Source organism: Pan troglodytes, chromosome 10 (genome assembly GCF_028858775.2).
Source record: "Pan troglodytes isolate AG18354 chromosome 10, NHGRI_mPanTro3-v2.0_pri, whole genome shotgun sequence".
NCBI classification, from domain to species: Eukaryota; Metazoa; Chordata; class Mammalia; order Primates; family Hominidae; genus Pan; species Pan troglodytes.
The window spans coordinates 21112872-21126646 of record NC_072408.2 but is presented as its reverse complement, the minus strand read 5'-3'; the positions used below and the strand labels follow the sequence as shown (position 1 = coordinate 21126646).

The window sequence follows — 13775 nt, the reverse complement described above, 5'->3', positions numbered from 1 at the left end:
CAGGAAATCCAGTTTCCTTTAGGGATTATTCACGGGCCTCACCATCTTCTCTTCTCAAGGCATTTAAATAACAGGATCCACTTTAATAAAAAATGTCAAACTCCTCACGCCTTCACTAGCAGCCAGAAAAGCACGCGTATGGTCTATACTATACAATTTAGCCACGAATGACACCTGCTTTGCTTTGTTTTCTATTGTGTTAGGCGTCAGCCTCGTGTGCTCAGATAGATCTTAAGCTCCTTGAAGGCAAGAAAGAACCCGGTCCCAGACTGCGTCCGACACACAGAATGCTCGTAGGAAGCACAGGCTGATTTATGGAAAATACGGCAAGGGTCTTCAATTTCGAACTACAGCTCCGCCTTGGAGATGCTTTCCGCAGCCCGCGGGCCGCCCACGGGGGGCACTGTCTAGCTCCCCTCGTCCCTCAGCCGCTCTCCGTCGGTGCTGTTCCCCGCTGCGGCCGGGAGGAGGCGCCACGGACTCGGGCTAAGCTTCTTCCCCCTTCCGTCCCCCTTCCATCCCCCTTCCCACCCCACTTCCCCAGCACATGACGTGGGAAGCTGCCTCCGCCAGAGTCTTAGCAAGAGGAGTGAGGGGGTGCAGGGGCTTGGGGGTGGGGTGGGGTGGGGGGTGTGCAGAAAGAGGACACGCGCGCTCACACCCGCCCCTGGGAGCAGAAGCAGTATCTTCCCCAGCTTCGTGGGTTTCTCCTCCCCCCCGGAGTCAGGGTGTGCGAGGTAGGGTGTGTGTGTGTGTCTGTGTGTGTGTGCGCGGCACGTTTTTGAGTGTGAGACCCAAATCCAGACCAGGCAACCTGCGTTCCCCGCGCCTCCCCCCGTCCCCGGTGATTAATACCCATTTTTCTGACGCTCCCCTCCTCCCCTCCTGCTCTCCCTCTCCGGCTGCCGCGCGGTTGACTTGCACAGCCTGCCCCCGCCCGCTTCCCTTCCCCCGGCTCCGATCCTCACCAACTGGAATCTGGGCTCCTGCCTCTCCACCCCCTACCTCTTTTTGAGAAAGGAAGGTTCCCCCCACCCCCTTTCAAAAACCACTTCCTCCGGCTTCTTCACCTCTAGGAAATCTCGGGGCTTCGCTCTATCGAGAGTGCTCGTCAAGGGTGATTCTTGATCACCACCATCCAGTAGTGCTGGCGTCCGAATGCATATCCTTTTGCCCTGCAAAGAAGAGTCATGAACTTCAAAACCCCCGAGACGGATCATTAATCCTGCTTTGCAGGAAAGGAAAACCCTCCATTCCCAGCCACCGGCCACCCCTCTCCGCAGACTGCAACCGCGGAGGCGCTCGGAGCCGGTACGTAAAGATGGGCTTTGGAGTCTCTCCTTTGAATGTAGGGGTTTGGGGGTGTCAGGCAGATAAAGGGTCGAAGCCGTGAAATCGTGAACCAATCTGGCATGAGGTAAAGCTCTGAAATCCAGCAGAACCCGGCACTTGCTAATTTGGACGTGGCTTTTTTAAAGGTTTTTTTTTTTTGTGGGGGAGGGGGTGCTGTGACTGGGTAGGGCTGTCTCTGGTCTTTTGGGGGGTTTCATCCCTTCACCTAGCAGAGGGGCAGGGCAGCGGCGCCCCGGGCCGGACCCACGCGCCGAGCCCATCCGTCCAATCGACACGTTGCAGGTGAAGCCCCGTGCGCTGCACCTCAGCGCGGCGGCAGCGTGAGTGTGCGCGGGGGTGAGTGTGCGCGGGGGTGAGTGTGAGTGCGCGCGGGGCGCGTGCGCGTCGGGGGCGTGTGTGCGCGCGTGTCAGTGTGCCCCTTCCAAGAAATGCCCAGTGTGCACCCCGTGCACAATCAGAACCCATTCAGCCCAAGCCCGGGGTGGGAGGCGGCGCTGCTGCTGGAGGCGATGGGGAGAGCGAGACAGACATGTCAGCAGCAATGCAGATGGGGCTGGGGGCCGCACTCGCTGGCGAGTTAAGTGGGAATTGTGTTTCTGCGTGTGTGTGAGTGTGTGTTGCTGTATGGTGCCGCTTCTCCCCCCCTTCCTCCTTCCTTCCCACTTCCCTCCTTCGCTCGCTCCCTCCCTCTCTCCTCTTCCATTCAGGTTGGCTTTCCCACCTCTCATCCGTGCCTGTCCCAGGAATGGTATAGCCAGACCTTTTCTGAATTATTTATAGACCGGTACCAGCTGTTTTCAATTCCTCTCGTGTGCACTCTGTGGGAAATGCGGGGTTTCCTCCCCCCTTTCCTTAAAACGAATTGATATCTTTTTCGGAATGCATTTTTCTCACCCTCCGGGGGACACGCGAATCAAGCCCTGACCGCCTCTTTTTCCCCCTTAGGAAGGGGACGCTTTGGGAATGACCATGCTCCACCGAGGGACGGAGCCGGCCCCCAGCTTCTCCACACAGAGCCTCCTCCACTAACGCTCCAAAAACCAAAAACCGTAATTGCCAGAAGAAGCGTTAAAAATCTATTCCAGCCACTAACCTCACATGCACACGGAATAATTACTCTGGATTCTGCATTGTGAGCTGCTCTCCATACCCTGAATTACCTTTGAATTAAATCTTTTTTTTTTTGAATTTGCATCTCTTCAAGACACAAGATTAAAACAAAATTTACGCTAAATTGGATTTTAAATTATCTTCCGTTCATTTATCCTTCGTCTTTCTTATGTGGATATGCAAGCGAGAAGAAGGGACTGGACATTCCCAACATGCTCACTCCCTTAATCTGTCCGTCTAGAGGTTTGGCTTCTACAAACCAAGGTAGGGCAAATTCTATTTTATTTTTTCCTCACCTGGGGTAGGGATTCCTCCTTTTATCTATCTCTTCGAGTCCCTCAAGTGGATCTTTTTGGAAGAAAAGGTCACAAGATATGAAAATAATGCTGTTTTGGGAAAAAAGGCTTATTACAAAGAAGGAAATCTCCCATGTTTTTTCTTTTTTTTCTCTCATCAAACAGGTTTTGGGCTTTTGGGGGGCAGTGGGGGTGGATGTATGTAGGCACAAAAGATGTTGGATGGCATCAGGGGAATGTATCTGTATCTATAGACATAGCCAGCCAGGAGACCTGTGTGATTTTCCAGTTAAATAGCATTTTATTCACCCAGAACTAAAGCTCCGATTTTTATGGGAATCTAGAAATCCTTTTTTTTTTTCAGGTTGGCTTTATTCCCCTTGTCACCTTCATGCCTCTCTCCCTGTCTCCTGTCTTTACCTTCCTAGGCATCCTTTCTATGCCCTTTAAAACAGATAAAAATAATGATTGAGATTACTGTGATTGTTGCCCTGAAATCCACTTGCTGTCTAAAGGGTTGACACGGGGCCCAGAGATCCCGGGAGGCCTATTGCAGAGGGGTAGGTCTAGGTGGGGATCGGGCTGGTCTCAGAACACCTGGAATTGAAGGATGCTGCAGGTTAAACGACTTAAATCTTAAGCTCGGAAAGGAGGAATTCTGTCAATATTCTGCTTTTAATTTGTATTTTTTCCTGTGCTATTATTTTTGAGCTGTAAATTTCTCCTTCTGTCTACACATCTATTTATACCCACACATCCTCCAAGCAAACTGTTACTTCCACGCTCTTGCAAAATGGCTATCTTGCAGAGTTCTAAAATGCTGTGCATGTGGAAGGGGTGCAGAATTCGACACGTGAGTCTTTGTGTTAAACAAAGAGATGTGCTGTTTGCATGTATTAGTCTTGTACCCTCAAAAATGGAATTAATACTTTAACATTTTCCCTTTCATCAATTTTTACAATATGTGAAATGTGATTAGGCAGTATTTTAATGTACTTGAGAAGAGAAATAGCAGGAGAAATGGAAAAGACTTAGCTAATGACTCTTCAGCTAGTCACTCATGCATTCTAAGACAACTCTTGAGAGAATCAGATCATTCATGGGTTGGAGGGCCATGATGGTGAGTGGGCTGCTCCTTTCCTTGCTCCACTGACCATATGTCCCTGAACTCTGAAGGCATCTAAATGCAGGGATCAGGTTGGGATAAAGATCTCCAAAAACATGTAGCAGAATCAGTAGCATCATTATTTTTCCTAAAAGTATTACCACCACCCCAACACACACACAATTTTTTTTTCTGGCATTTTAAAACAACAATTCTTTGATAATCCAAAATACCAAAGGGATGTGGGGAAGAGGTGAAAGATCTTTGTCGCTCAACATGACAGTAGATGATAGTTCTTCATTGTCCAGAAAGGATAGATGTAATCCAAATTCACTATCCCCCTTCTCTAGGTTTCATTCTTTTGAGTTTTACTGCTGAAATGCTACTTTGTAACCATGGTGTAATCAGAGTGAGAGGGTGGGATCCCACTTTGAACCATGTTCTCACCATGTCTACAAATGGCTGAGGTTATCTGGTGTGTGCTCACCTTAGAGACACCTGAGCTCATTCTCCATCTGCTTCCACTCCAAGTAGGAGGATGAACTCTTAATTTGACTTCAAAATAGAAAAGAGGTATGGGTGAGAAAGGCAGCTCCATGTGCAATGCTTTCATACATACAGATGGACAAGGAGAGGAGGGCATTGATGGGGCACAGGGCCCCTTTTGCATCCCCAGTGCCACAACACCAGTACTCTACACCCAGTAGGTCCTTTGGAATGTTCGTTTGTTGGTGATGGGTTTGACAAGGATGCTGTTTGACAGGATCTCAGCTACCTCATTTATCTTGAATGCCAATGGATGAAGCCAGGTTCCAGGCTATCATTAGTTGTCCCTAAGACTAGGCGAGGTTGAAAGGGGAGGGAGTTGAGGAAGAGAGGAAAAAGTGGGTGGGGAAGCTATAAAGGGAAAGGAGAGGTAATCCAACTGGAAGAGGCTTGTTAAGATTCAAGGAGGAATCGCCACAGGTGGTCTGTGCCTTTTCACCATGCAAAGCCATTTTGGAGACCCTGATGAGGAAGCAGGTGTTCCCCATCCTCGCAGGCAGTCTCTGTGAGGCTGTGACTCAGTGGTGCTCTGAGCCATCTCAGGGCCTTTGTTCTCGCCCCCTTTTTCCCCCTCACAGCACAGAGCTGACTGGGTTCTATTTTGTCTTTTCTCCTTCTGCCAGCCCCCTTACAGTGTGGGTGACATGGGAAAGAAAGGTGGCGGCTGGTGGGAGGAAGAGCAAATTTAATTTCAATCGAGGAACCTCCATGATGTGCAATTAAGAAAAATAATAATAATGGGAAATAAAGACTTCCCAGGACACAGTTAAGGACATTAGGTGGGTGATTTCAAGAGAAGCAGAACAACATGGTTATCTTCTATGTCTGTTTCAGGTGTGGCAGAGCATGGCGGATCTGTGAACACAGAGTGATGTGGCAGTTTAGAGTTAGGTGTTACATGTGAGGAGAGGAGCCGGGAGTACCACTGGATTGTCTAATTTTTCCTCTCCCGTTGGTTCCATCCCTAGGAAGCCTGTCTGTCTGAAGATCCATGCTTTGCTAACGTATATATGCAATTTTTGCCAGGGATGGACACAGGCAGAGAGAATCAATAAGAAGGTGAAATGACAGGAAAGGAGGGGAAAGAGAAAAAATCCTCTATTCAATACTTTGCACACCAAGTGCTTTTCTTTAAGGCTGATTGAGAAGAGCGACTTCCTCTGGAGAAGGGATGAACAGCAGGAACCTTGATTTTGTGTTCTTGGTTTACCTCCAGAAAGATAGCTTTGGAATCTTGACTGTCTTCCCTGACCTTCATGTACATTCACCCAGCCTTGTGTGGGGAGAGGCAGGGGGCACCTGGGAGGTGGGCAAATGGACTGAAATTGGCTGGTGGAAGGAGGGGTGTTTGGGAGAAACAGGACTGAGCTGATGCATCCCTTGGCCACAATATTACCTTGTAAAACATTCTTCCAGTTCCTCCATGAATACAATAAACCCTGGGGGCAGGATTTTTTTTTTTTCTATCTTGTTTAAGAATCTGAAAACAAAGGTGACATATATACTACTAACAGGTTAAAGTAAAAAAATTGTTAATATTTATGGGCTATAAATAATATTGATGGACTATAAAAGGAGACAGGTGAAAGGACAAATTGTATGGGAAGAAATCATAATCCCAAATCAGCATGTAGAAGCTAGGGAAGAGAAAAAAGCCAGGGTTGAACTCACCATTCTAAAGATGGGAAAACTGTTGTTCCAAACGATAGTCTTGTGTCTTTAATATTGAAGACTGGGGCCGACAAAACCACTCATCTTGTGTATTTTGTTGGAGTCAAAAATAGCTGAGCTGGAAAAATGAAGCTCCTCCTTTTCCTCAGTGCCATTCTACCCCATCCTTAGGAATTCTAGAAATTTCTTCCTTTCAGTAAACTACATTTTCAGTCGCTGCTCCTGTGCACATGATTGGATGCCAGTATTGTCTCTCATTGTAAATAAATATAGATCAAAAGAGTTACTGGTCTAATGAATTGTTCGCATTTATTAAAGTGCATCTCCTCTTTGCAACCACAAGAAGAAGTCTCCAGGGAGAGTAGATTAGTGGTTGAATTGATATCTTCCAGAAGGAGGCCAAAGCTAGAACAGAATGTAGTCGGGATGAAAGAGCAGGCATAGCTCAGAGAAGGTGGGTTTTTGAGGTTCACCTGCGGCTGTTAATGGTGCCTGTGGCCATTACACAGAATCCATTGTGCTATGAACATTTTGGGGGATTGTGAACCCAGCAAGGTGTGTTTATGAACCTTTAATTGTTTTCTTGATGTTCTCCACCTTATTTTTGGTCTTTTCACTCCCTAGTACTTTCAGCAGAGGTTGGCAGAGAAGGGACCTCATGCACGTCTACCTTGTCCCCTTGGTGAAACTCTCCATGGCTGCCCCAGGCTGTGGAATTGCCTTCCTTTCTGGTCTTCACCAGCATGTGCTCATGCTTCTTAGTTTATCCTGACTTTGTTTATATGCCCTGTTTCCCTAAGAAGTTTGTGCACTCCTCAAGGGCAGGGAGAGATGTTTTATTCATCTTAGAATCATTTGTACTTAGCGTAGTGACTAGCACATAATAGATTATCAGAAAATGTTAAATAAATGAACAGAGAAAGGAAGTGAGATATTAATTAGTTGATGATGCTACCTGTTTGTTCTGTTGGGTTTAGGAAGGGTTAAAGTTTTGTTGTTAGATGAGATCAAGAATATCAGAGCTATGTGATACTTTAGAAAGCATCTACTCTGAACTTCTCATTTAATAAAGAAACTGAGATCCAGGGACATTAAGTGATTTTCCTAAGGTTGTATAACTTCTTAGCACTAGTGCTTTGTACACCATGCCATTGATTAGAGTGAAATGCAGAGTTATCTGTGGATTTTAAATATCTACGTCAGTGCTGCTCTAACTTTATCGTATATTAAAATCATCTGGAGATTTTGTGAAACTGCATATTCTAATTCAGTAAACCTGGGCTGGGGCTCCACATTTTGCATTTCTAATGAGCTATCAGTTGACGCCAGAGTTGCTGGACCACGCTTCACAGGTCTACACCATCCCTGCTTTTGATTACAGACCATGGTTAGTGGCCTTGGCACCAGAACATTGGCAGTTGTGCTTGTATTCTACTTTCGGGATTCCAGCACTTCTTTTTTTGTTTTATTTTGTTTTTTAAATCAGAAAGAAACCTGTATATTTAAGTTCACCCATCTCCTCTCTTCTTTCACTCTTTCCACCTATGCACATCTTTTGCCTGCTCTCTTTTCATTCTGTGCTCTCTTATTCTGATGCTTCTCATAACTGATTCCTCTCTTTCTTTTTTTTCTTCTTATGTCCTCCTGCTTTTTAGTTTATCTTTTTATTAATGTCTCTTAGTCTCTTTTACACTATTCTGTTCTTTTAACTTCATTTATTTTCATGTCTTTTGCTTTGTTCAATTATTCAACAACATTTAAGAATATTGTGCTATGAAAAAGAATTAGCTCTGTCTGTACCTGCCAGGATCTAGTGGTGTGGAGCAGGATCTAGTGGTGTAGCCCAGGATCTAGTGGTGTGGACATGTATAAAGAGATAATTATATATTTAGGTAAGATCTAAAAAGGAGAGAAATCTGGGAGAGTGAGGAGGGCTTCATGGAGGGGTTGACATTTAAATTATGTCTTGAGGAAACAATAGGAGATTTGTAGGATACAGAAAGACAGGTCATTTTAGGAGGACAGAAAGCATACGAAGAGGAAAGTTGGTGTAAAAGGCAAGCCTCCCGCTCTTCCTTGCATCCCTTAACTCAAGGAAAAGAACAACACAGGAATTTGCTGCTTCTTTGATTAGGAATTTCAGATTACAAATGACAAGGTTAGAGAATAAAGCCAGGGTCGTCTTAAAAGAAGGAAGAGGCTCTAATTTCTGCTTTCATGATTGTATAGTTAGTGAAATCCTAGCCTTGTTTATTAGACTTGCCTCCAGAATGAGCAAATGATACAGTTTTCATCTTAGACCACTGGATTGCAGCTAACTCTGTTGATGGCCATTACAAAGAAAGGGACAGCTGTCAGTTGGTTTGTGTCCAAAGGGAAACCTGGATCCTAGCCCAGGCCAAGCTACTCAGAATGAAGGACCAGCCTAGCCCATGTGTTTCTGGAGTAGGGAGGTAAAAAGTTGCCATGCTCTTCAGACACCAGCTGCTTTCTGTAATGGCAAAGGGAGTGATGGATGAAGAGGGATCCCATTATTCCTAGGGGATTCACAAAATGCTTTTTGGTAGTCTATTTAGAGTGGCTTGATATTTTAGAGGTTTTTACTCCTGGAGATGTCCAGGTGTGGAGATGCTGGGGAGACACCTTCAGTCACCTCTTGATTAAACTATAGCATTAGTGCCTAAGGGAAGATGGGCTTGAAATGGATGATTCCCTAAATTTATTTTCTATCTTTTTCTGCTCCTTATCCTTTTACCATTTATCTACACTTTCACCATTCTTTGTATGTTGTGGTTTGTATTTGTTTCATTAGCAGAAGAAACCTAAGCTCAGCCTGATGACTTATTAAAGATGCATTACATACAAAGACAGTACCCTGGATCTGAAGATATGTGGGTGAGTAAATTCCCACCATTGACTGACCTAAGAGTCAGGCATTCCAAGGGGACTTGAGAGGCAGAGCAGGGGAGGCACAATGATAAGGCTGTGCCCAGGGTCCCTGAGAAGGCGGTGGAGGGGAAGCAGGGCCAGCTCTCTGTGAATGGCAGACCTAGAAGGAGAGGGAAGCTACAGGCTTTGACCCTCCTTGGAGCCCAGCTTGATGGGGAGCGTAAAGTCTGTAGTAGAGGAGCTTCCTAGATTAAGACAATTAAAGTTTCAATGAATTAACCCTCTGAACTGCTCACTCAACTCACCAACGGCAAACTATGCTGTCTACACGCCATCCTCTGTGTCTTTCCTCACTGCCTCACTCAGACTGAAAATTTCTTTCTTTAGAAAGAAATGTCAAGCTTAAAGTTCCCATTAATCTTTATATAGACCCACTCAGGGCTTCAACCACATAGAATTTCTTAGGAAATCAGATCTTGTTTCTTTTTAAGAGGGGGGACTTAAAAACAATGGCTGAATAAAAGCACTACATGGTTACAGGAAGGGAGAAGAGAGTCTTAGAAGCCTGAAGCTCAGGTGAGGACGCTCATTCTTTTTCCCATAGCTAATTGTACTCTGTGAAAATGGTCGACATTCTTAACTAATCCTCCCACCTTCTAGGGGCCGTAGTCTGGTCACACAGATGCCACAGCAGTTTGTACTTTGGATTCGAGATTAGTGTATTGGATATGTATCCAAATCCACACACACCCCACACACCTGTGCATATTAGACTTGTGTGTGGATGGATATGTTTGTGCAGTGACGTACCTACCAAATATAGTAGGCCCCAAAATCTTAAATGCATTAAATGTGTGCAATTTAGGGACAATAATGCATGTGGTCTATGTGTGTGGCACAGGATAATAGAGCAATAATGCTGACAGTCACCTTGGAGGTTACGTGTCCTCCTCGACAACCACCCTTTAAAAACTGTGAAAATAGTCCTAAGGTTGGCCATGTGGCCTAAAGCCACATAATGTGGTCAGCCACGTCCACTGACCCTCATTTCAGTACTTTCCTTTCCCGTGCCCTGCCCCCAAGAGCCCCCTTAGAATGCATGGCCCTAAATCAGCCAGTGGTGTGCATTTGCTCATCCACATAGCATCAGAGTCCGGAGTTCTCTCTTTATATGTAATGGGTCTTTAAAAATGTTAGGTTTTTCCAGGCTGTCCAGTAGCTGCCTATATGATAATGAAAGAGGTGGTGGTCTTAGGAGGTGGTGGTCTTAGGAGTCAGAAGCTTACATTTAATTCTGCTTGTGTTGCTTTATTCTGTGACCATGTACAAACTGTTGACTCTGGACCTCAATTTTCTAATTTCCATAAAGTGACAATAGTCTGAAGCAGTGATTTTGAACTCCACTTCAATAACAAAATCATCCACAGAGCTTAAACAAAAACAAATACAAAAAACTAAACAAGAATAACAACAAAGAAAAGAATGATGCCCATGCTCAGACCCTACCCCAAAGAGTTAAATTGAAATCTCTCAGGGAGGGATTCAGGCGATGGTCATTTAAAAAACTTCCCTGCAGGATTCTAATGCGAAGCCATATTTGAGAATGACTGGGCAAGATGATTGACAAGGCACCTGTTAGCTCTAAACATTATGTTACACTAGCATTTTAACATGAAGGTAAGACCTTGTCACTGTTAAACTGTTCTATGATTAGTGGAGGGTCCCTGGGCCAGAAGTTAAAAAAAAAATGCCGTTGGGATATGACGGTACTTAGTCTACAGATTGCACCCAAGGGGTGGAACTGGGGGTTGAATTAAGGGAAGCTCTCTCAACACTAACACTGGCCTGGTGTTGAAAGTTAGGAAACTTAGGGAGAATGCTTTCCTGATGCCCTTAAAACAGGTGTGGCTGCAAAATAGGGCGAGCAGTTCTTGGTTTTGCAAACATCCTCTGTTCCACTTAGTCTTTATTGAGGGTGCCCCATTTCTTGTTTCGGAGAAAAAACCTCATTTCGGTCCTTTGTAACAGTGTAAATGTAGGAAAACTATTAATAAATGGGGCTGGCTAAGCAGACCCTGATTGATTGGTGAGGGGTGTGAATGGTGCAATTATCTGAGTGCTAGTTGGAATTCACTAGCCCTGTTGCCCTCCCTCTCAGTGCCTGAAGTAGAATATTAAAGGCACGCAGAGGAGGAAGAGGGTAGGAGGCATCAAGATGTCGTTCTTCTCTGACTGTAACTTTAATCACTGATTATTAGGCTGGCTGGGTTAATAGTTTTCTCACATCCTTCCTTTTTGGCTTACTCTCTTCCCTGTTTTAAAATAAATGTGAACCTAAATGTACAGAGGCAAGAAAAAACCCAGATTTATGAATCCGTGTCTTTAAAAAGACAAACTATAAAAGAATAAAAACACTACTTCTCTTTTGGACAGCTGCTAATAGCCATTGAAGATAAAAGAGAAAGGGTATGAGTGTGGTTTGGACTCTGGTGTTTGGTGGGCTGTGTGGTGGTGTGAGGCACTAAATATTTAGGAGAAAACTAAGACGCATACTCCTTGATTTGAATTTTTCAAATATCTACTGGCTGGCCCCACACAGGAAAAACATCCAAATCATGGAGCTACTGCAGCCTTTACCCTGGAATTTGTTACCATGCAGATAGATCAGTTTCACCCGTGAGCTCTGTGGAGCCACAATTGCTGTCTTTGTGATTCGTGGTTCTTCCTCTCGTCACCTTGTTAGAGGCTCCAGAATTGTTTCTGAGCTTGAGGGGGAATGGAGAATATTTCAGTTTTTATTTGATTTTGTTTACATCTGTATCCTGGTTTTTCCTTCAGTTCACATAGGAAGAAGGACTGCAGAAGAAATTCTACCCTGGCCAAATACAGGTGCTCAGATTTGAAAGATCTTTCCTGAGTAGGAGAATGCTACCCTTTGGATTTTTGAAGAAAGAAATACTGGATGTGTGTGTGTGTGTGTGTGTGTGTGCGTGTGTGTGTGTGTGTGTGTGTTTAGAGCCTGCATGTAGAAGATAAATCACTTTTGTTTAAAAGTGATCAAATTTGTTAAAGTGATCAAATTTATTAATTTTTTATTTTCCTGTGAAGACAAGATTTATGACTTTGTCATTTTATGTCCTCAGTGGTTAGCAGAGTGCTCTCTGCACATGGTCAGTGCTCAGAAAATGTTGGTTGTTGGTAAAGATGATGATGGAAATGAACGTGCATTGAAGATAAAGCTGACATGTTTATACCTTTTATGTTTCTATTTCCTTGCCATCCAAGCACCTCTTAATGCTTTGGGTGAGATTTACTAGAGTTGAACAGACGAAAGTATCTTTAATGCCAGCTTTAGGCTGATGAAGTGAAAATATACTCATTCCTTAGTGCCTCAGTTCTTTGAGCTTCCTTTCACATTGTGTTCGATATGGACATTTCTTCAAAAAGCTCTCTCTCATCACTAATTATGCTGTTGCCCTTCCTTTCAAATTCCATGTAAATACTGTTCATTCCTCAAGGCTCATCTCAAAGGCAGGCTCCACCATGAAGTCTTGCTTGATCTCCCCAACTAGAAGTGAACTCTCCCTTGGGAGGCCGAGGCAGGTGGATCAAGAGGTCAGGAGTTCGAGACCAGCCTGGCCAAAGTGGTGAAGCCCAATCTCTACTAAAAATACAAAAATTAGCTGGGCACGGTGGCAGTTGCCTATAATCCCAGCTACTCGGGAGGCTGAGGCAGGAGAGTTGCTTGAATCTGGGAGGCAGAGGTTGCAGTGAGCTGAGATTGCACCACTGCACTCCAGCCTGGACTGTCTGGAATAAATGGGATCATGGTTACCTTCTCAACCTCTCCTTTTTATTACGTACCCATTTGCAAAGCTGCTTTGATTTCAACATAAAATTCAAGTTTGACACTGAAACTCATAAATGATCTTTCAGTAACCATTGCAGGCAATCTAGTTTATGGATAAGTCTGCATTTACACAACTGAGACAGAGATTAGGAAAAGGAGTGAGAAGGTCCTGGAATTATGTAATCAGAATTTGTATATCCTTTAAAGATAAGAAGTGGAATGAAAATGCTAAGAATTATTGCTGTCAGTCTAAATATAGTTATCTATAAGGAATTGCCTTGCCTTTGCTTGAGACAAATTTCTATTGAAAATTATATTCTAGATTATGCCAATTATATTCTAGATTATATTAATGCACATTACTCAATCCTCACCACAAGGCTGACATTATTTCTGTTTCTCAGATAAACTGAGGAGTAGAGAGCTGAATGTTACACAGCTATAAGGAGCAAACCAGGGTTCCAACTTACATCTTCTGATTCTAACCCCTGACTCTTTAAATTATATAGAGTTGCTTCCATGTTAAAAAAGATAAAGGTTTATGTTGCATGTAGGGAACTCATAAACAGCATGTACTTGGAAACTTCAGCTAAAGTGATTTTCTTCTAGATCCCTTCTCTTGGGGCTTTGCTGTTGGTAAAAGGCAAAGTTGTTTTAAACTGAAAAAATGGATCCCTACAAAATGGTTGATTTCTGGACCTTAATTTAATTCAGTGAGGATGAAGGATGAGAAACTCATGGTACTGGCCATAAGCATCTCATTCATTTCACATATGGCTAAGGCCTGGGCATCATCATCTTAGCCTACCCCTACCATTCTGTAAATATATTTCACCTCTGAACTTGAAGACTCTGGTTCCTCTAAGAGGGAAGGAACAATCTACTTCTCTCTGATCATGTAATCTTGGATATTTTGAAGATTCTCCATTTTCTTGCATCTATTTCTTTCTCAAAC

General features: G+C 44.2%; 1 protein-coding gene across 4 annotated transcripts in view; it reads left to right on the top strand.

Moving 5' to 3' along the window:
- Nucleotides 1-517: 517 nt before the first annotated feature.
- GRIN2B (glutamate ionotropic receptor NMDA type subunit 2B) overlaps nucleotides 518-13775 on the top strand; it is a 439528-nt gene continuing 426270 nt past the window's right edge. Inside the window, exons 1-3 of one of the 4 annotated variants that reach the window (XM_016922999.4) lie at nucleotides 518-737; nucleotides 1077-1311; nucleotides 2299-2727. The gene's annotated coding sequence lies outside the window, so the exon portion shown is untranslated. Of the gene's footprint in view, nucleotides 738-782; nucleotides 1312-1713; nucleotides 2728-13775 lie in introns of those variants that run through there. The other 3 variants (XM_528744.7, XM_054664096.2, XM_016923000.4) reach the window with 3 other exon arrangements.